Here is a 23,367-nt window from a genome sequence, read left to right on the forward strand (position 1 = left end):
CACCTAATAAAAACTCCCACTGAAGTTCCAAATACCAAGGGACACACAGTGGCCGAGTTAATCACAAAAGGCTTTTCCACCTGACCTTACACAATGGGGAGTCGGACCTGCAAGGATTTTCCTTCAGTGAAGCCACATGGTGTCTGAAGAATTTAGGAACTTCAAACACAAGAGAACCCCATCATGTGTACAGAGTGGAGGCCTGCAAACAGTGAAGAACAAATTTCCTCTGCAGTTGATCATATAAAGCAGAGTTAAAAAAAATGTGAGCCAAAGAGCTCTTTTGGGGTCGTCAAAGGTTTGTGGTTGTCCATCATTTACCTTATGCTTTCACTCTCTTTCCCTGTTTAAACATGTGGGTTTGGAGTAGTGAGTTGATGACAACGAGGAGATAAGAAAGGGGACACAGTAAAACATTTCATTGGGAACTGCTTTGAGAAGATTAAGAGTGATTTAAAATGTCCCCGCTATTCTTCTAATGTCATTTGGGCAGTAAACATTTTTTACATGTGATTCCCAGAAGACCCACTAGTATTTGGAACTTTGCAAAACCATGGTCCTCCTAGCTCTGAAGAGTCTACCTCCTCATGCTGGTCTCAGAAAACAGGACGTCCACATGAAACTGTGTCTTCACAGATTTTTGCTGTTTTACTTGGGAAACATAATTGAACCTATGGTATGTTTGATTTTGTGTATTCAGTGTGATCCCTGATACTTCATGTGTATGAATGTGACCCTTAAGAAAATACATTTAATCCAAACTATCAGCTGTGCATTCAGATGATTGCTTTGTGGGTATTGTCTAGCGATATTTTATTTTTTCATTGATACCTTAAACATATATTCTTCTTCTTTTTTTTTTTTTTTTGGCCATGTGGAGCATCTTGCAGGATCTTAGTTCCCCGACCAGGGATCGAACCCGGGCCCTCTGCAGTGGAAGTGTGGAGTCCTAACCACTGGACTGCCAGGGAATTCTCACCTTAAACATATATTCTTTTAAAATATATGATAGGTGGTTTTTCTGATTACAAAGCAATACACGTTCAAGCAGAAAACTTGAAAAACACAAAAAAGTACAAAATCAGCCATAATTTCACCACTCAGTGATACCAAAGTTAACATTTGCAGAATGTGTCTTTTTGGATAGGCATCCATCCACTCACCCACCCACCCACCTCCTCCCTCCCTCCCCCCCATTTCTCTGCACTGTTTCAAACTGTACCTTCTATTTTATTGTCTCTCTTTCACTTAGAAAGATGTGGCAAATGTTTTAAAGCCTATAATTTGACAATATAACTACACACATTAGAGACTGGGGCCTACTTTAATCAATTCCACATTATTCAGTGTTTTCAGTTGGTTTTACTTTTTTTTCCTGATATAAATGTCGTGGTGAATGCTTTGTCCCTACATTTCTGCGTGCCTCTTTGATTATTTCCTTAAGACATTCCTAGAAGTGGAATTACTGGATCAAAGAGTAAGCATATTTTTAAGACTTTTAAAACTATTTTGCCAAATTGTTCTCCGGAAAGCTGATTCCAACTTTGCTCTCCTGCTTGCAGTGTATCAGGAGGCTTTTATACAGGAAAGCTGAAATCCTAGTTCAGATCCCATCTGTGGCCCATTTCTCCACAACCCCCCCCCCTTTGCTGGGCTGTCACACTAAAGGAATTTTAAACAATTTTTTTTTTTTTTTTTTTTTTTTTTTTTTTGCGGTATGTGGGCCTCTCACTGCCGTGGCCTCTCCCGTTGCGGAGCACAGGCTCCGGACGCGCAGGCCCAGCGGCCATGGCCCACGGGCCCAGCCGCTCCGCGGCACGTGGGATCCTCCCGGACCGGGGCACGAACCCGCGTCCCCTGCATCAGCAGGCGGACTCCCAACCACTGCGCCACCAGGGAAGCCCTAAACAATTTTTAAATAAGCTTAATCAAAAAGTAATTAGGCAGGAAAACCCAACACAAATGCTTGTCTATTCTAAAGCCAAAATAAATGACTTTGGGATTAAAATTTTTTTCTGGAGTAGCGAATTTAATCATATTCATTTGCACAGGTACTTGGGAGTTATCCTTAACTCCTACCTGAGTCCAAAAAAAAAATAGAGGCTTTCCCTTCACTCTTTGCCCTTTCCCCTCTAGATCCTCCCCATCCCCGCAAAAAGAAAAAGAAAAACAAAAGGAAGGTGGGGGGAGTTAGTGTTCTTCACCTTCCATTTAGAATATTACATTTGATGATAACTGGAATGGAATACAAGTTACTCACTGCTCAGGGAAAGGTATCGTGGGATCAATTGTTTACATATATAAACTATCCTTATAGTATAATAAATCCACACTTACATTTTTAGCTCTTTACCCTCTGCCTCGCCAAAAGAAAACCATTGAAAATCTGTTTAGGAGAAACTAATCCTGTTTGTAGGCTCTTACCTACCAAAGCTTCAGCCTTAGTGGCCGTTCATGTACCCAACCAGAGTCTACCGGCAACACTCAGTGCTGGGTGTAAAGAGAGACTTAAAGTGGAAAAGATAAGGTCCTGCTCTTTCAGAAGCAGCATTATAAGGAAGATGATACAGTTACACAAATAACTGTGACACTAAACAGAAATGCCACAGAAAGGGTAACGATACAGGGAGTGATCACTTCTGGCTGAGGTAATCTGGAAGGCTTCATGGAGGAGGTGGTATTTGATCTGGGATCTTGAAGGATAAAGGTAATTTGTAAATTCAGAGATGACAGGGAAGACAGAGGAAACAGCAGGAACAGAGGCAAACTAAAGAAAATATTCTGCTCTTAGAGTCAGCTCCCCTACCTCTCTAGGCCAGGTTAGCCCACCGTGACTCTAAGCGTTTTTGTGATCTTCGCTTTTAAAACGATCATTTATTGAGCACTTACTAGGTGCCAGGCACTATGCTAAGCTCTTTACATACATTATCTTAGTGATCCTTGGAACAATCCTGGGAGGGAGAGATGGTTGTTCCCTTTTTGCAGATAAGGACATTGACATAGCAACAGGTTCAGTAACACCTTCCAAAGTTCCACAAGTTTTAAGGAGAAGAGTTGGAGTTTGAACACATTCCACCTCCATCTTTCTCTAAGATGCTCCTGGATACAGCTGCTTAACCTAGAGATGACGAAGGGATTGAAGTACTAGTTATTAAAAGCTCTGAAAACCCTAACCTATGTCTTTGTTCATTCTTTTTTCTTAGCAAGGCACTGATGAACTTTTTTGTTTGCCTACAGTACCTCTTTAACACACGCACCATTACTGTATTATATTTAGAGCAAAAAAAAAGTATCTTAGTTCAATTCAAGGCCAGAGATTTCACTCCTATGCTAACAGATATGTGTGACATGAAAGCAAAGTAACATCTTCTTGGGACCGAAGGAGATGAAGGTCAGGATGGACTCCGGTCCACGCACTGCCCTGAAGGAGCCGCTCACCGGTCATTCACTGTGCTCAGAACAGCATCAATAACCATTTCTCAGTTCACATCCAGTTTCCACTTGCTTTCTTATGACCTTGGAACTGTAATTTTCTCAGCCCCAGTTGTACCTCATTAGGGAGTGAGTGATGAAAAGAAAGATCAGACAGAATTTATTTTTCTCAGATGCAAGCGCCCTGGCACAACTAGGTCAGTAAACGGGAAGAAGTGGCCTTTTCTGTCTTGCACACAACATGCCACCAGGCGCACAGATGGAGGGGGACCCACAGGCCTTCTGCAAGCCGTATCCTCACTTCTTGCCTCAAGCTCAGTATGGGCTTAGGAGACGTCTTCCTGTTTCTCAGACAACATCCTGGAGTAAATAAACTCTCAGCACCTTATGAAGGACCTTAAAAACAGCTTCCAGGATTCTCTTTCACTTTTCATAATGAAGACAGGCTTATAAAGACTAGTGTGCAAAGAATGAAATCGGGTCTGCTCAGGGACTTGTGGCCCAAACCTGCCGGGTCAGTAATGTGTTGACAGAGAATTAAGGCTCAGGTCCCTCTACTCTATTCATCTAAGTAGAAATGCTGCCAGAAGAAAGCCCTCTTAATGGGGTAAAATTTGGGTAACTGTTGCAACGACAGCTTGCCAACGCCCATCCATGAAAAAAGAGAACATAGGGAAACGTTTACTGAGTACGTACTATGGGCCGGGCATCATGCTGGGTTCTTTAGATTTTTTTTCATTTTACTTTATTTAATTTATAAAATATACATAACATGAAATGTATCACCTTCACCAGTTTTAAGCACACAGTCCAGCGGCAGCAAATGCATTCACATGTCCTGTGCTGTCATGACTCCCGTGGAGTTCTGGTGTAGATACATTCTTACTTAATATTCTAGACACTAATAGACATGTGGGCCATGCCCACCAGACTGCAAGCTCTTGGAGGAGAGTCTGAAGAGAAATATGTTGGTTGACTGGATAAATGAAGAATATCAGTTTTAACACCCCCACTTTGCAGATAAAGAAACTGAGACTCAAAAGATTCATGTAATTATTCAAGGTCTCAGGGCTAATGAGTAGCAGAACCAGGATCTGAATCCAAAAGCCACACTGTTTGTCCTGCAGCTGCCTTGGCTACAGCAGGGCAAGGCTACATGTTCTGATGCCAGGAGTGTTCCAGGTACCTGAGTTGAGTGTGGAGAGAGTCTGAACGTTAAATGATCACTGCAAAAGGTACCGAATCCTGTTCAGGTTCTAGAGGCTGGTCGAAACTCTCTGGATTACACCCTTATGCTTAGGCAGCAGTACATACAAAAGCCTACCTAATGCCACACTCCTTTTAAATTTTAACAGGAGTATCTAAGGTCTCCTCAGAGGAAAGCTTTCTTGGAGCACTGCATGACAAATTCCTTTTGTCTGTAAGAGCTAACAGCACCTGTAGAAGACACAAAGGTATATTCAGGGTGTGACATCAGAGAACACTGCCAGCAGAAGCAGGGGAGATGTTCATCGCTGTTTACCTTCTGCCCAAGATGCTCCAATATGTGTTACTGATAGATATTCCTAAAGCACGGTGGTTTCTCCTCTAAATTATTTTCAAAGAACAAAGACATCTACCAATTCATTCAACACGTTCACTATGCCCTGAGCGCTATGCTAGCCTGGATTCGGGGATGGACCAGGCACGCCTCTCTTAGTTCCACCTGTAAGGGGCCCACAACAGAGCGTGCATCTGGCGCCCTGCACTCAGGTACCAGCAGCGCACTACCCCCACCACCACCGCCGCGCCCCCGCCCAGGACCGGCCTGCTTGTGTCCACGCCAAAATAAGCCTAAATCTCAGAATAATTTAAATCCCAAACACCTCAAGCCCAGGATGGGAGTATAGTACCCACTCGGCCAGAGAAACTCTCTCAATGGGCCCCAGGGGGTTGGCGATCAAGGCTCATATGAATACAGAGCAAGTGCCTCTTTGACCATTTATCCTGGTGCTCATCAGGTTCCTTGTTCGTTTTCCTTACACAAGCAAAGCGCCACTTGGCGGCCAAATGTGGAACTGCCGGTTTAGATAGACCGGATATGGGTATGGGTGTGTGTGTGTGTGTGTGTGTGTGTGTGTGTGTGTAGGGGTACACATACGTATATATTCATATACACACATATATGTATGTATATATCAACTATGTATCCTAGATTTTCTAACCATTCTAATTTTAAGTATTTTGTTAAACTACCCCCATGTCTGCACTCACATTTTTGCTGTAGAAAATATGGTCCCAGTGCATACGAGATTAAAGGATCTTACTTCAATTGTAAATTATTGGGTAATTCCCAGTAGTCTGTAAAAGGGACTATAATCCATTCATAAAAATAAATAATTAATTTCAACAAAAAGTTTTTTTAAGGTACATAATTTGCTAACATTTGCTATTAAATTCAGGCCTGATCATATACACACATCGCATCCTGGATTTGGCCACTGGGAACTCCCTCAGTTGGCTCCTGTGTCCTTTTGATTTGCCCCATCACTTTTCTGAGCACTTCCTCCTTACTTTCTGGCACCACAAGATATTCCAAGTTCATGCTGTGTTTTTCTGTCCCCTCCCTGGAACTGATCATGTCTCCAAGGATCCCTGGTTCCTTTTTAGAGACGTCTACCTCAGACCATCATGTATTCACTAATCTTTTACCAATGAACACTTGTTCTGCTTCCAGTTTTCAATATTACAAACAATGATGCAATAAACATTCCCTGAAAGGAAACTTAATAGGAAAAAGGAGGGGGGGTGATGTAAAAGAAAAACAAATGAATATGACCTAATGCAGTCTTTACTTAAGAAGAAAAAAGCCCCAAATGCCAAAAATCTGCCTCTGAAGAGAAAGGAAATTATTTCTAGGCAATTTATGACTAAAAGAGAAAAGTACTCATTTTACACATAGACATGTAATATTTGTGTCAGAGAAATAAATAATAGTTAATATGGAAATCAACATCTGGGATCATATGAAGAGCTCATTTACAGCACTCATTTACATAAGCTCTTGCTTTTATAGATTTTAGGGGTTTTATATTTAAAATTCAGTTCCTTTTTTATTTGATGCCTGGTTATTTTCTCAGCTTTCTCTACTTCTCCTCTTCTCAGCTATGTAGTGTGTCCAAGACTTACCAGTGGATATATTTAGACTTGTGATACTTTATAACCTTTTCTTAGATCCACATCAGGGAGAACAGTTTACCCTGGTTGAATGATGTGAAATGAATACAAATTTGCCTATTTAACCAGCTGTAGCCCTGGGACAGACTGTATTGTGCCTGCTGTCCACCAAAACATCAATGAGCTATATTTACAGCAGTCAAACTCCTTTTCACTAATTTTCCATCCAATCCTCATGGGGAGTCAATCACCCATGTAGAAAGACTGGTGACCACAAAGCTGACAAGATGTGAAAAGACATTTTTTTCACTCAAATCAAAGACGTGAGGGAGATACCACGAGGGCGTCACATGATGACCTTAACTCAAAGATGCTCTGTGTCCAGGTTTGGTTACCAAAGGAATCCATCCAAGATGGCAGTCTATTTATAGTCTGTTAACTCCTCCGCTGGGTCCCCTGGCAGGGTGCACATGGGACCAATGTCCTGGCTATATGACATCACCTCTAAGGTTGATCTTTCCAAAATATTTAAACCCTACTACGAGTGTGCCCACTTAACCAGTTCTCTTTGATAACAAGAGCATGAAAGATCCACTGCAGAGAAAAGCACCCATCACAAAATCGCCCTGGTCTTTGTTGACAACCATCACAGACCCATTTTCTCCCTCTACTTATGGTTTGGGTCTTGACTCATATTGTTCAGGAGTACTCAGACCGGGCAACAGGTTGCTCACACTCGGACATCAAATGCACCTCCAGGGCTGTGTGTGCTGCTTTGATGACAAGTGAAACCTACTCAACTTCCGGTTCCCCTGATTGAAAGCCCATCCCATCGGGATAAAACACTACCCAATCATCCTGTGCTTCTACAATAAAAGTATCTTTCTGAAGATGAGCTGCTTTTAGATACAGAGGGTTCTGCCTAACACCAGCTAATTTTAAGGAGAGTTAAAAGGGAAAAAAGTGCTTTTAGTAAAGCAGACACTGTCACCTTTTCCCTCCAGCAAGTTGGTAAATAATGACTAAGGGTCAGAGAAACGACTCCTTTCAGACCAGCACCCCAATCTAGACGCCTGACTTCCAGATTTCATCTGGTCAGGAGACTGGTAACCCAGCTCACAAATAAGAATCCAGTTTTAAGTAAGAGATTTTGAGATGCTTAATACTGTAGGTAAAGAATATGCCCAAAGCACCAGTATCAGCCAAAACAGGTATTTTAAAATACACAACAATAAAGCAGAAACTAACACACCATTGTAAAGCAATTATACTCCAATAAACATGTTAAAAAATTAAAAAAAATTAAAAAAATAAAATACACAACATATACATTTTTTCCAAAGAAGCATATGAATGTTCTAATGCCACCAAGTATTAGTTTTCCAGTCATTTTATTTAACAGAGGTGTTTTTAGTAGGCCAGTTATTAAGAAGAGCAAGTGGACCGAAGTCTTCCCCAGTCTGTATTTTAAAAACTAAAAACTGTAAGCTGGTCTTCAAGTTGAAAACCTCCAAGCTGCCCACCTGTGCCCCTCCTGAAATATACTGACCCTAAAACGATCTCTGTAAGAGCCAAGATCAATTACAAGAGTTTCAAGTCTCCATGTCTCATATTTCTGGAAGGAAATATGCTCTGAGGGACTTCCCTGGTGGTCCAGCGGTAAAGAATCCACATTACAATGCAGGGGACGGGTGTTCGATCCCTGGTCAGGGAACTAAGATCCCACATGCCACGGGGCAATTAAGCCCATGCGTCACAACTACTGAGCTCACGTGCCTCAACTAGAGCCCACGTGCCGCAAACTACAGAGCCCACGTGCTCTGGAACCCATGCACCACAACTAATGAAGGGGAAAACCCGCACACCACAAATAGAGAGAAGCCCACGTGCCAGAATGAAGAGCCCACACGCCTCAACGAAGATCCCGTGTGCCGCAGCTGAGACTCAATGCAGCCAAAAATAAATAAAATAAATAAATAATTAATAAATCTTAAAAAATATGCTCTGAAGTCTGCTATGTTAGGAACCTCAGCTTCAGAAAAAGAATAGTATGAAATACAGAAACAGTTAAGTTTATAAGCCAATCAAATACAGAATTCTAAGCCCAGGTAAGGTCAGTTTCTTTGGCTAAGCTACCTATTTTCAGATACAGCCCTAGGCCCAGAAAGAAGGCCATTAGTAATTCAAACACCCTAATGAGATTTTATTTTGCTTAGCTCATCATGAGATATGGAAACCCCATATAATTGGAACAAAATAGCGTAAAATAAAAACCTATAAGTTATACAGCAGAAACTAACACACCATTGTATTTTTTTTTGCGGTATGCAGGCCTCTCACTGTTGTGGCCACTCCCTTTGTGGAGCACAGGCTCCGGATACGCAGGCTCAGCGGCCATGGCTCACAGGTCCAGCCGCTCCGCCGCATGTGGGATCTTCCCAGACTGGGGCACGAACCCGTGTCCCCTGCATCGGCAGGCGGACTCTCAACCACTGTGCCACCAGGGAAGCCCTAACACACCATTGTTAAGCAATTATACTCCAATAAAGATGTAAAAAAAAAGACTCAACACAGTCAAAAAATAAATATATAAAAAGAAAATAAAAATAAAAAAATTACTCCTGTTTATAAACCAAAAAAAAACCCTACAGCATATGTATGATAGTTTTAATTTCTAAATTGTTAATATTAAGCTCTGTAGGGTCTTCCCTGGTGGTCCAGTGGTTAAGAGCCTGCCTTCCATTTCAGGGGACGGGTGTTCGATCCCTGGTCAGGGAACTAGGATTCCACATGCTGCAGGGCAACTAAGCCAGCACACCACAACTCCAGAGCCAATGCGCCACAACTAGAGAGAAGCCCACATGCCTCAATGAAAGATTCTGCATGCCACAACTAAGACCCAACACAGCCAAAAATAAATAAATAAATATTTAATTTAAAAAAATCTGTAATTTGCAGCTAATTTAACAAGGTAACAATCTGTTTCACTTTGCCCTGCTAAGCTTCCAAAAGTCTTGAGAGCTCTGATTATTTTTCACTCACTCCTTAATAGCAGTGCGTAGGACTGGTCAAGAATCCGCCTGCCTGTACGGGGCACACAGGTTTGAGCCCTGGTCTGGGAAGATCCCACATGTCAGGGAAGAGCTAAGCCTCTGTGCCACAACTACTGAGCCTGCACTCTAGAACCCGTGAGCCACAACTACTGAGCCCGCACGCCACAACTGCTGAAGCCTGCATGCCTAGAGCCTGTGCTCTGCAACAATAGAAGCCACAGCAATGAGAAGCCTGTGCACCGCAATGAAGAGTAGGCCCCGCTCGCCGCAACTAGAGGAAGCCCACGTGCAGCAACAAAGACCCAACGCAGCCAAAATAAATTTAAAAAACAGCAGTGAGTAGCCAAGGTTATATAAACCAACTGAACTAATTTCTTAGGCTCACATATTAAATATATATTAAATATATTAAAGTCTAAGCTCACTTAAAGTCTGTCTGTAATGAAATCTAGAGCTAGAAGTATAACTCTGATGTTCTAGATGGTGAATCTCAGAGACAAAATATAATTATTTACAATATATCATGCACAGAGTCCAATCCCAAGGCTGATTCACGTCACTGGCTTCTCTCGCATCCTGTGTTCCATCCTCATCCCTTTCTTGACCTCCTACCTGACATCTCTGTGTCCCTCCACCAATCACCTATCACCTCTCAGTCCATCCTCATAAATCTTCACTCCTTTAACCACATCCTTCAACACCTCCAATTTTCCTATTCTCAGCAAACACTTCTTTATGGCTCTTCCTCTTTTTACTGATTTCCTGCATGCTATTAAGACCCTGGGCTTCTGATCATCTTTCCAGGCTTGTCAGAAGTGATTCCAGTTCATCAAGAAAAAAGCAGGTGTCCTAGCCTTAACCATAAGCTTTCTGAGACTAAAAAGAGCCAAGTTCCAAGTTTAAACGTAGTGCAAAACAAAGATGGCACAACAGATAATAATTTCCCAAGGAGCAATACATGGTCATATCTCCTAACACAGTCTTGCTCCTGGGTTTATAATGCTCAGTCTGGCCAATTCAAAGATTCTTTAAGCACTACTTAATAACCCACCAAGAAAGCACAGCCCCAGGATTAAGTGGGAAGTCAAAAGTTCAACAAGAGGATTTAGTGACTGGCTTCTAAACAAATAAATTATGGAAAAGGAAAGATTCGTAGTGGGTAAACCTGACAGACACCACCTTCACTAAGTGATCAAGGTTGCCATCACTGGGAGTATGTCATGAACTGTTATATGCCTCTGATATGATGTAATAAGTGCACTTAACCTCTGTGGTATTCTTTCTGCAAATCCATAACCTTAGTCTAATCACAAGAAAACATCAGAAAACCCAAATTGATGAGAGTTCTACAAAATATCTAACTAGTACATCTCAAAACTGTCACGGTCATGAAAAACAAGGAAAAACTGAGAAACTGTTAAAGATTGGAAGAAATGAAGGAGACATGACAACCAAAGGTAACCGGGATGAAAAAAAGACATTAGTGGAAACACCGGTGTAGTACTAATAAAATCTGTAGTTTTGAAAAATAGTAATGTACCTATGCTAACTTTTAGTTTGGATAAATGCTCCATGGTTGTGTAAGACGTTAACATCAGAGATAGATGGGTGGAGGGCATACGGGAATTCCCTACTACCTTTGCAATTCTTCTGTAAAGTATTAAAAAAAAAGTTCAGCAAGAGAAGTGCTGAGAGGAAATGAAGAGCAAAGGATCCCAAAGTGGAAGGTGTAGGTCTTGGCCCTTGTATTAGTGGTTGTGCAATTTTACACAAATTGCTGTACCCTACTAAGTCTCTATTTCCTCACCAGTAAAATGTGCTTGATAATAGCTACCTTATAATTTGTGAGATTAAAGGTTGTATTAGGGACTTCCCTGGTGGCAAAGTGGTTAAGAATCTGCCTGCAAGGGGAAACGGGTTCAAGCCCTGGTCCGGGAAGATCCCACATGCCACGGAGCAACTAAGCCCTCAAGCCACAACCTCTGAGCCCTCCCGGCACAACTACTGAAGCCCGGAGGCCTAGAGCCCATGCTCCGCAACAAAGAGAAGCCACCGCAGTGAGAAGCCCGCACACCACAATGAAGAGTAGCCCCTGCTCGCCACAACTAGAGAAAGCCCGCACTGCAACGAAGACCCAATGAAGACAATAAATAAATAAAAATAAAGGTTGTATTAGTCCAGTCAGGAAAACAAACCACCCCAGGTATTTTAACAGAGAATTTAATCGAACTGGTTAAACAGGCACCAGAGAACCAAAACACAAAAAGGGGACACTGAGCTGACACAGTGTCACCTCAGGAAGGGGCTACAACCCCTGGGGCTGAGGGAATCAAGGGGAGAGGTGGGGGCTATCAGCCTAGAGGCCCCTGGGGGTGGGACTCTGGTCTCTGGGTACCACCCTTTCTCTTCCTCCAGCCCTGCAGACCCTCTGGCGCCCTCCATCGGCAGAGCCTGGAAGTGGAGAAACCTGGCCGAAGAGTCCCTGCCCCAGAATTACCCAGCCCAGGTTAGAGGGTGGTTTGGGGCTGGGAGACAACAGCTGAACTGTGAACTATGAAGCAGCTTTGTAGACTGTAAATGTTACCCACTAGTACTTATTAATTTCATTACTTCCATTAAGTGCCTGAGATAACTCTCCCTCTTTTTTTTTTTGCCACGCCACGCATCTTGCGGGGATCTTAGTTCCCGGACCAGGGGGTCGAACCCATGACCTCTGCAGTGGAGGCACGGAGTCTTACCCACTGGACCCCCAGGGAAGTCCTCTCCCCTTCTTTCTTTTAAAAATATCTAACAGTATGGATTAACAGAGGATATGCACCTTTGGTGTTAAAAGCATTTAAAATTTTAATAAATGGAAAATATGGGACTACATTCTATTCTATAATTATAGCAAGCTTTACCACAAAGCTTGCTTTGTCAGAGCTGTCTTCTAAAGATAAAGCATATGTCTGATTCATTTCTGTAATAGTCAGGGCTACTATTTTAGTTGAGTGGAATATGTGTGTTGCTCAGGGATGCTATTTACATGTAACCAGGCTATTTGACCCAGACGTCTTTGACTTTTATAGACTTTTGTAAAAACACTTTCATTACAATTTAAGGCCATTATGCATCTCTTTAAAAGCTGAAAAAAGTTAACCAAATTTTTCTTTGAAATGCAACTCCAATACATATAGTTTCCCATAAGCTGGGGTGGACCTTGACAACAGGAAACAGAGGTGAGAGTGTGCACACTTAGTTTCAGTAGGTTTCAAAGAAATGTCGAGGGACTTCCTACAACACAGATGTTTTCGTTTCACTGTTGAAAACTGCAGCAATTCTTGTGCTCTGGTTTGTTAAGAAACACAGCCTTAAACAACAAACCAAAAGTTCAAGCATTTAGTGGCACTTTCCAAGTCAGCAAAACTTATGTCACAAAGCAAGGTTCCTTTGTCAGAGCTTCTGGAAGTTCTGTCTACACTTCATTTATCACTTCCCTCCTTGTGTGTATATAGTGTCTGAGCTTCCTGCGAGATTATAAACTTGAGGGCAAAGTCTAGGTTAGAGATATCTTTGTATCACCCAGAGTGATTAGACCAGCACACATAAAAGATAAAAATAGGTATGTGTAGAATGAATATATGAATAAGGTCTTCAGAAGAGCACAGCATGTGCCCATGGTGACCATCTGGATTGTGGATATTTGCCCTAAATGGCAGGTTGGCACAATTAATTCTCACAAAATAACTAAAAAACAGATCGCCATGTGTTTTTTGGTTTTTATTTTCTTACCTTTTTATTGAAGTGTAGTTGATTTACAATGCTGTGCCAATCTCTGTACAGCAAAGTGACTCCGTTTTACGCAAATAGACAATCATTTTTTAATATTCTTTTCCATTATAGTTTTTCCCTGCTGCTGGGGTACTAGGATTAACCCCTCTGGCTGAGGGCTGCTGATGCAGAAGCAATGCTGACCCGCCCCCTGCCCCACCCCACTGCTACGTGCACACATGGCATCTTGGGCACACGTCCACTGCCTCTTGTTGGTACATGGCCATAAGCAGGGGCTCCCTGGGCCACATGGACACCAGGCCACAGAGAGCACTGGCATGTCTGTGAACCACTCCTTCTTTCCAAGACATTCCTTTTTTTTTAAGTCAGGTTTATCGAGGTGTATTTTACATCCAGCAAAATTCACCCATTTTAGTGTACAGTTCTATGAATTTTGACAAATGCATACAGCTCTGTAACCACCATTGTAATCAAGGTACAGCACACTCCATTCCCCCACAGTGTTCCTTCATTCCCTTCTGCAGGCAACCCTGCCCTGCACCCCCAGTGCTTAGCAACCATTCATCTGTTTCCCATCCCCACAGTTTTGTCCTTTCCAGAATGACAAGACACATTCTTTACATGCTTAAATAAAATAGCCAAAGGCCTCACTGAACTCTGCACAGATCACCATATGTTCAGCTGCCCTAGGAGCCTCTCGTGTACATCTGGAGGGGAGAACACAGGGGCTGGTGTGTGCGAAGGGCAGCACCATTCACTGTGGCATGGATGACATCACAAGCTCTACAGGGAGCAGGACGTGTCCTCGTGAGCTGGGAAGCAGCTCTTCTCCATCCAAAGACAAAGACCTCTTATTTTAAAGTGCCTCTCTATGAAATATCCGGGTTCCTTCTTCCATGGTCATATGGTACAAGACACAACCAGATTTCCTTCTGGTTTGGTTGAGCTTTTGGTATTAAAAGAAAACAAAAATTACTGTAGCTGAAATAGAATATACATTAATAAGAAAATTCTGTTAAGCTAAAAAGCTTGAGTTCCAGTAGAATGTTCTTCCAGCCTATCAGATTTGGCTTGACCACACAGTGAGTTATTTTGTGCCTAGCAAAATACTGAACTTTTACTGAATTCTTTAAGAATCACTCAAGAGCTTCCTACGCAACTTCAGGCTAACATGAAGCAGAGTACAAAGAACGTATAAATGCAAAACAAGGGACAATGACGAGCTCCCTGGCAAATCGAGACTGAGGGAAATTGCAAATTACCTTCTAGCACAACACAAGGTCACATTACAGCTTTTTTTTAATTTAAAATTTTTACATAGAAAATCCTTGCCCTGTAATTTCAAAGCCCCAATTATATTGTTTACACATTCCCTTTCTACTCTATGTAATAAATAATTTTATATTATATCTTATATTTCATATTAGATATATAAGGGGTTATCTATCAAATTTTGAGATGTATGGGGCTTCCCTCGTGGCGCAGTGGTTAAGAATCACCTGCCAATGCAGGGGACGCAGGTTCAAGCCCTGGCCCGGGAAGATACAACATGCCGTGGAGCAACTAAGCCCGTGCGCCACAACTACTGAGCCTGTGCTCTAGAGCTCGAGCGCCACAACTACTGAGCCCGCATGCCACAACAACTGAAGCCCGTGCGCCTAGAGCCCTTGCTCTGCAACAAGAGAAGCCATCGCCATGAGAAGCCTACACACTGCAACAAAGAGTAGCTCCCTCTCGCTGTAATTAGAGAAAGCCCGCATGCAGCAATAAAGATCCAATGCAGCCAAAAACAAAAATAAAAAATAAATAAATTTATAAAAAATTTTGAGATGTAGTTTGAAGAAATGTTAGGGAATTTAAAGTCAAACAGTGCTTCCCAGCTCCCATCAGCACAGATTTGAAAATTTGAAGAAATGAAGGCAAAAGTTTAGGATAGGCCTCCCAGTGCCCACAACAGATTCAGTACTTGTACTGACTTCTGTTCCCTTCTGAATTCCCACTGAAATGACAGCAAAGGGCTTGAAAAAGAAGAAAAAAAGTGTAAAACCACAAGAACAGAGAGAATAGGAGAGGAAATAAACAATTGGAAGCTGTATCACACACAGACAAGTAGAAACTGATTTAGGAGAACAGAAAAAGGCTGAAATTCGAAATGGCAGAAACATATTTATGCCCAGAGTCCCAGAAAGGCTTAGGAATTGGAGGCAACAGGTCGTCCTAAAAGTGGGGTACACTGAGGTTTGAAAGAGGAGACTGGGAAGGTCTGAATGAAGAGCATTTCGACTCTGAGATCTTTTCCCAGATGCCACGTGGCCAGGAGGCCACCTGTCCTCTCTCTAAGAGAAGACGTTTACCAATCAGAGGATTTGACAATCCCAGGGACACAGGGCACAGCCAAGGGCAAGGGAGCTCTTTGAAAACACAGGGCTAACTCAAGGTCTCCACACGGAGGCTTGCTGAGACCACACAGCCCCTTCCCCGCTCATCTCCTGGAACCTGGCCGTCAGACTTTCAACCCTTTCCCCTCTGTCCCCCACCCCCAGGTTGGACATGAGTGGATTCTTCACTGGAGAAACTAGTTACTGTCACTTGATTTATGACAAAGGCGATCCTGCAGTGCCATGAGAAAGGATGGATGGTCTTTTCCACGGTCGGTGCTGGGTCAATTTAAACAAAAGGAAAAGGAGGAAAAGAACCTTGGCCCCTACTTCACAGCACACCCCAAAATCAATTCCAGATGGAGGACAAGCCTAAGTGTGAAAGGTTAAACAAAGCTATTAGAGGAAAACCAGAGCATCTTCATGATTTGGGTATTTGAAAGATTTCTTAAATAGGATACAAAAAGTGCTACCATATAAGCAAAAAACAGATAAATTGGACTATATTACATTTAGAACTTCTGTTCAACTAAAGATACTGGGAAGAGAGTGAAAAGGCATAAGCTTCAAAGTTGCTAAGAGACTAGATCTTAAATGTTCTCACCACAAAAAGAAATAATAATTACGGGCCCTGATGCTGGTGTTAGCTAACACATTGGTGGTAATCATATTGCAATATATAAATCTATCAAATCAACACATTGTACACCTCACACTAACACAATGTTCTATGTCAATTATATCTCAATAAAAATAAATTAATTCTTATTTATTTTTTATTTTTGGCTACACTGTGTGGCTTGTGGGATCTCAGCTCCCCAACCAGGGATTGAACCTTGGCCACGGCAGTGAAACCACTGAGTCCTAACCACTGATCCGTCAGGGAACTCCATAAATAAATTATTTTTAAAAAGAGAGAGTAAAAAGGAGTTGTGAAGATGGTACCTGAGGCTAGAGTGATGTACTTTGAAGACAGAGGAAGGGACCATGTGTCAAGGAATGCAGGAAATCTCTAGGAAAGGAAAATTAAAGGAAATGGATTCTCTTCTAAAGCCTCCAGAAGGTCCTGCCAACACCTTAATTTTAGACCTCTAGAACTATAAGAAAATAAATTCATGTTCTTTTAAGCTACTAAGTTTATAACAATTTGTTAGAGCAGCATTTGAAAACTAATAAATTACGGTTGTTAAATAGAACTTCTCACATTTTTACCTCTGGCCAAGATTTACCAAAAGTTTGTTTTAAGCAAAAACAAGCAAACCGACATACTGAATACAAAAATAAAAACAAAATAAAAAGAGAGAGCGAAAAGCAAGCAGAGACTAGGAGAAGATATTTGCAATATATTTATCTGAGAAAGGGCTCATGTTTTTCTTATTATTTCCTTACTAATAAAGGAAAAGCAGCTCAGCTAAGAGAAGAGATTTGAAGTGACACTTCGCAAAGGAGGGATCCAAATCGCCAGTAAATATATGTCAAGGTGATCAACCTCATGGGTCATCAGGAAAATGGAAGTTAATTCTGCACTCCCACCAGAATGGCTATGATGAAAAAGATGGAAAATACTAGGTGCTGGGGACTCCAAACACTCCTGACAGGAGTAAAATTGGCATAGTTGCTTTGGAAAACCATTTGGCAGTATCTTCTCCAGTATACTGTGTGCCCAGCAATGCCAGCTGCGGGCGTACTCCTAGGAATATGCATACACATGCTGAACAAAATACACAGAATGCTGCGTTTGCTTGGGTAGTGAGTACGTTCGTTGATCAATAAAGTCCTTCGTGAAATGAAAACTGTCTCGTTTCACTTAAAACCGAACGAGCTTTTTGGCCAACCCAATGGAATATTCACGACAGCACAGTGAGGAGTACAAAAGGCCAGCCCCCTGTCCTCGAGATGGGGGGATTCTGTGGTGCAAACTGTACTCCAGAGCTTTCCCAAAGGACCAGGCTGGAACAAGTCTGTGCCAAGACCACACTGCTGCCTAGTTTTGCTCCCCTGCCCCATCTGGCTTCCGTTATGCCCCTTCTCCAAAGAGCACTTCTTCAGTAAAGAGTTTTCACAAAAGTCTCTAGCACAGGTTTGCTTCCAGAGTCTGCCTTAGACCAGGTGGCATCAGAAGTTGCCTATGGAAGTGGACTCAGCAAGTGGAATTCTGAGGGTGGGTCGCTTACCAGCCAGATGGCAACATGGACTCATCAGTGGGGTGACGGCCCCTGGAGTGTTGTAGTAGTGCGACCTGTGGCTGGGGATGTGCTGACTGGTTTAACTTCTCTGGTACAGGAGGTGCAGAAGAAATGGTCACGAGAAGGACTGTGGAACTGGGTGGCTGTTGTTAAGAGCCGTCTGCCCAGTGAAAACAGAAAAAGACAGCCTCGGATACAACAACCAGCAACTTGAAGCTGAGTATGACAGTCAGCCAGCCTAAAGACACTTACCTCCCTCAGGCTCAGGACCTGATGTTTAGGGGTGGCAGCTCTAAGAAGGCTGAACTCAGTCCAGGCAAGTCTCCTATGTCAAAGTCAGGGCCCTGATGGAAAGGGTGAACTCTAAGGCCTGAGATGGGATGTCTGTATCTATTTACTTGAGAACTGTGAACCCCAGATTCTCTGGGCCCTCAAAGTGGCCAACTCCCTCTCCTTGGAAAACAGAGGAATCCCCCTTGCTTGAAGACCATGGCAGCAGTCTCGAACAAGACAAGCCTCTTACAGGACACCGCTTGCCCTACAATGGACTGCCCCCATCTTCCTCCTGGCTGCATCACTCACTTGGGGCCAGCTGGGCCGGCTAAGAGAGGAGGGGGTATTATTGCAAACATCCCAGGGGACCGGGCTGACACACGTGTTGGCAGGAGCTGGAAGGATGTGTGGGTCCTGAGGGTGCTGGTCATGGGTGTGGCCTATAAAGCAGAATGAGGAGGAGCTGCTGATACGAGGACATCCTCTCATGACTCAAAATTAACACGCTGGCGAAGGCCTGGGTCTCACAGCTGCTGGGGGAGGGGGCCTCTTAGGAGCTTGGACGAGCAATGGCCCACACTAAGCGATTCCAGAACTGGCACAGAAGTCTTTAGAAGCAAAGACCAAAAGGTTTAGAGGAGCCGGCACACTAGAATGGGTCTGCCACATAAAGCAGGGAAACCCATGAGCTGGCTGTATCCTTTGGGAGGGCCCGGGAGATACACTCTGAGTACCAAAGCCTAGACTCTGCCTCCAATGTTGGTCACAAACACTGATTCTGCCTCACGGATCAGGGCCCACTTCTTTATTCTGACTGCAACCTGAGATCACATCTCATCAGATCTCATCTGGACAACGGGCTCTGCTTTATGTTCCCACAGTAAAAATAATCATCTCTTAATTGATTTTCTACATTGTCATCGGAGTGATCTTTCAAAATGTATATTAAATGACTCCCAGTTTATACCACATGAATGGTTCCCCATGCCTATAGGATAAACGTCCAAAGTTTGCAGGAAGGCACACAAGGCCCCTTGGTCTAGGCCGGGATCCACAGCCTTATCTCTTGCTGTGTCTCCCCTGCACCCTCTGGACCCTACACTTTAATTTTATTGAATCATCTGTAGTTCAGAGCTGTGAACTTGGTTAGATGCTTCTGTGCCTTTGCTCTTCGGACCCTCCTCCAACTCGTGCGTATGTCCTGGTTATAAAGTATGTTCCTTCAGGCAGGGGTTTCATTTTATCTTTGTATCTCTAGTGTTGAACATGAGCCTGGAGGATGATAGGGGTTCAGTCAAATGAACCCATATGAAGAATGACTGAATGAGTCAATCAATCAACGATTTGTGTAATGGGGGGGAGATCAACGTGGGCATGGCCTCATGATTACCGAAGAAAACTATCTTCTCAACTAGGACAGAAACCAAATTATGATAAGAACGGAGAAGAAACTGTTTCCTTCTCCTCCTCTCCTTTCTTCTCCCAGTGCATAATTTTATAATCCAAATTGATTTTGAAATTCTTATATCGGGAAGGTAACCCACTAGGTCAACAACTACTAAACACTGTTCTTATTCCTCATCATCTCCAGCAAAGTTTCTTCTCCAGATAATTTTTTTTGCTTACTCTCATAATTTCAGGCTACATTACAACCCCTTTCTATAGCTCTAATCCATAAAACTATACCCTGAAGCCTACACACCAGACAGACAGAACCATGATCCCTGTCTTATATCCCTAAGCAATGCAGTAGATCTAATATGCAGCATCCTGTTAGTTAAGAAAGGAGCAATTAAAAAAAAAAGAAATCTGGGACTTCCCTGGTGGCACAGTGGTTAAGACTCCATGCTCCCAATGTAGGGGGCCCAGGTTCGATCCCTGGTCCAGGAACTAGATCCCACATGCATGCCACAGCTAAGAGTTCGCATGTCACAACTAAGACGCAGCACAGCCAAATAAATAAATAAAATAAATAAATATTAAAACAAACAAAAAAAGAATACAGTGAGCATTTTAAAAAAAAAGAAATCTAGGCAGCAGTTTCAAACTATCCTCCCAAAGGTACTTATCAACTACAAAGGGAAAGATGGTAACTCTACCATGGAGAAACAAATGGTGAATTATATCTCAATAAAGCTTTTATTTAACAAAGCAATGCAGATGTGACCAGGGTCAGGCATAGGGTGAACTTCTAAGGTGCTGGCGATATTCCATTTCTTGATCTGGGTGGCGAGTCCAAGGGTGTTTGTTTGCAGTTTCTTTACCTGTAGATATGTGCTTTCTATACTTCCATATAAATATTTCACAATTTACAAGACAAAAGTGAAAAGAAAAAAAAAACAACGATAGAAAGTAAATTAAAAGCAGTTGGGTTTTGTTTCCAGAAAAGGTAATTTTAAAAAAAGGGGGGGTCTTCCCTGGTGGCGCAGTGGTTGAGAGTCCGCCTGCCAATGCAGGGGAGGCGGGTTCGTGCCCCGGTCCAGGAGGATCCCACATGTGGAGCGGCTGGGCCCGTGAGCCATGGCCGCTGAGCCTGCGCATCCGGAGCCTGTGCTCCGCAATGGGAGAGGCCACGACAGTGAGAGGCCCGCGTACCGCAAAAAAAAAAAAAAGGAACATATGGCAGGAGCAGTCCTATCAGCTGATTTGACTTCTTTGGGGGCACACCCTCTCATCACTGGGACCTCAGCATGAAGTGTAGCTGCCCTGGATAGTGTGACTCGCTGGTCTCTGTCATACCAATGGGACCCCTGTCCATCCCATGATCCATCTACTACAGAAACCCATCTCCATAAAACAGAATTTTCAGGGTGGAAAACTAAGACAGAAGCCACTAAAAATCCTTTTCTTAGTGCCAAGTAGCAAACGCTTGGACCCAACCAACTAGCTTCCAAAGTTGTCTCTTTTATGTTATAACTTACTATCCAAAGGTGGCGCTAACGTTACACATACTGTTAAGTCTCATATTTTATGCTTTCATTTACCTAAAAAATAATCTATCCTACTCTGCATGTAAAAGTAACCAGCTTTCTCCTGTTTCTCATGTTATCTCTGGAGTCAAGAGACAGTTGAAACTAACTCTTGAATAAAATCTACAATTTGGTTATATTCTCTCGGTATTTGGGAAAATGACTAGGACGTTATCTGTACACTGCAAAATAGTCTTGGTTTATGTATTTGATATTTATTCACTAAGTGTCAGGAAGCAACTTTCCCTAGAAGAAGGTATTTGAAATGATTTCTTCATCTTTATTAAGAACTAAAAGTTAACATAGATAGAAGGATATTTTCTTGGGGGGGGAGTATATAAAAACAAGTTAAATTACAAAATTGAAGACCTACAATAACTTCATTAAAATAAGTTCCTAAAACTGAATGGTCATTTCTTCCCTAGGCCAATACTGGTGTGCACGTGTGCCTTAAAAACTGAATGTAATACTCATGTTCGTAGCAGCATTATTCATAACAGCCAAGAAGTGGAAGCAACCCAAGTGTCCACGGACAGATAAATGGAAAAACAAAATGTGCTCTAGCCATACAATAGAATATTATTCAGCCTTCAAAAGGAAGGAAATTCTGACACAGGCTACAACATGGATGAACCCTGAAGTCATTATGCTCAGTGAAATAAACCAGTCACAAAAAGACAAATACTGTAAGAACCCACTTAGATGAGGTACTGGAGTAGTCAAATTCCTAGAGACAGAAAGTAGAATGGTGGTTGCCAGGGGCTAGGGGGAGAGGAAAAGGAGGAGTTAGTATTTAATGGGGACAGAGTTTCAGTTTTGCAAGATGAAAAGAGTTCTGGAGACTGCGTGTAAAACAATGTCAATGTACTGAACTACATACTTAAAACGGTTAAGATGATACCATTTATGTTATGTGTATTTTGTCACAATTTTTTTAAAAAACTGAAAGTAAAAGATCGAGAAGATCACTTATTGAAATGAGCAGCGTGGTCACCTCTGGGGAGAGCCCAGAAGTAGGAAGACATGTATTATAAAAATGCTGTTTTAAAAAATCCTTACGTAAAGCTGTCTGTAAAACCTTAAAGCATTTAAACAGTATGCATATTCGGGTTTCCCTGGTGGCACAGTGGTTAAGAATCTGCCTGCCAATGCAGGGAACACGGGTTTGAGCCCTGGTCCAGGGAGATCCCACATGCGGCAGAGCAACTAAGCCCGTGCACCACAACTACTGAGCCTGTATTCTGGACCTCGAGTGCCACAACTATTGAAGCCCGTGTGCCTAGAGCTCATGCTCCTCAACAAGAGAAGCCACCGCAAGGAGAAGAACCTGCACTGCAATGAAGAATAGCCCCCGCTCGTATCAACTACAGAAAGCCTGCACACAGCAACGAAGACCCAACACAGCCAAAAATAAATAAATAAATAAAATAAAAAAATTAAAAGTATGAATATTTATTCCCTAGTTTAGTTCTTTTATAATCTGTGTTTTCTTTTACTCTCAGCTTGTTAAAAGCAGGTCACATCCACACCTAATCTGACTTTTCTAAAGCTGAACCATCACAGCCTGACACCCAAAGCCTGACACTCCATCCCTCTCCATGTTTATTCTGATGTTTTTCTCATTTTCCACAAGCCTGTAACCACTCAGCAGACCACACCCTTCTTGCAGTTCATTAAAAAAAAATAAAACCATTATTCTATGAATTTCCTTACTTTTCCTACCTCTATATATTCTCCTCTATATATTTTATTTCCTTCCTGTGCTCAGCAGTAATCCCTTCTCTATTTTTAGAAAAAAATTAAATGCTTTTAATTGAAAAGTGAAAACATGTTCAATGGGGAAAATTCAAACAACATAGAAGAATATGAAGGAAGTACCTCCCCTCACTGATGCACCCCCAAGAGTTACCCCATCACAGGTTAAAATGCATTGTGCTCATGTATTTTTATGCACCTGTAAATATCAACATAAATGTATACATATATTTTTATACACTGTTATTTTTATCAGAAATGAAACCAGGGACTTCCCTGGTGGTGCGGTGGTTAAGATTTTGAGCTCCCAATGCAAGGGGCCCGGGTTCGATCCCTGGTCATGGAATTATCTCCCACGTGCATGCCGCAACTAAGAGTTCACATGCCACAGCTA

The 23,367-nt window shown here is 42.4% G+C and overlaps 1 pseudogene across 1 annotated transcript in view; it reads right to left on the reverse strand.

The window, feature by feature from the left end:
* The window catches only part of LOC308610106 (E3 ubiquitin ligase RNF157-like), a 71,615-nt pseudogene that overhangs the window by 26,832 nt on the left and 21,416 nt on the right, over nucleotides 1-23,367 (reverse strand). The gene's annotated exons all lie outside the window — the stretch shown is intronic.

The sequence above is a fragment of the Mesoplodon bidens genome, assembly GCF_964165515.1.
Source record: "Mesoplodon bidens genome assembly, contig: HAP1_SCAFFOLD_150, whole genome shotgun sequence".
Taxonomy (NCBI): domain Eukaryota; kingdom Metazoa; phylum Chordata; class Mammalia; order Artiodactyla; family Ziphiidae; genus Mesoplodon; species Mesoplodon bidens.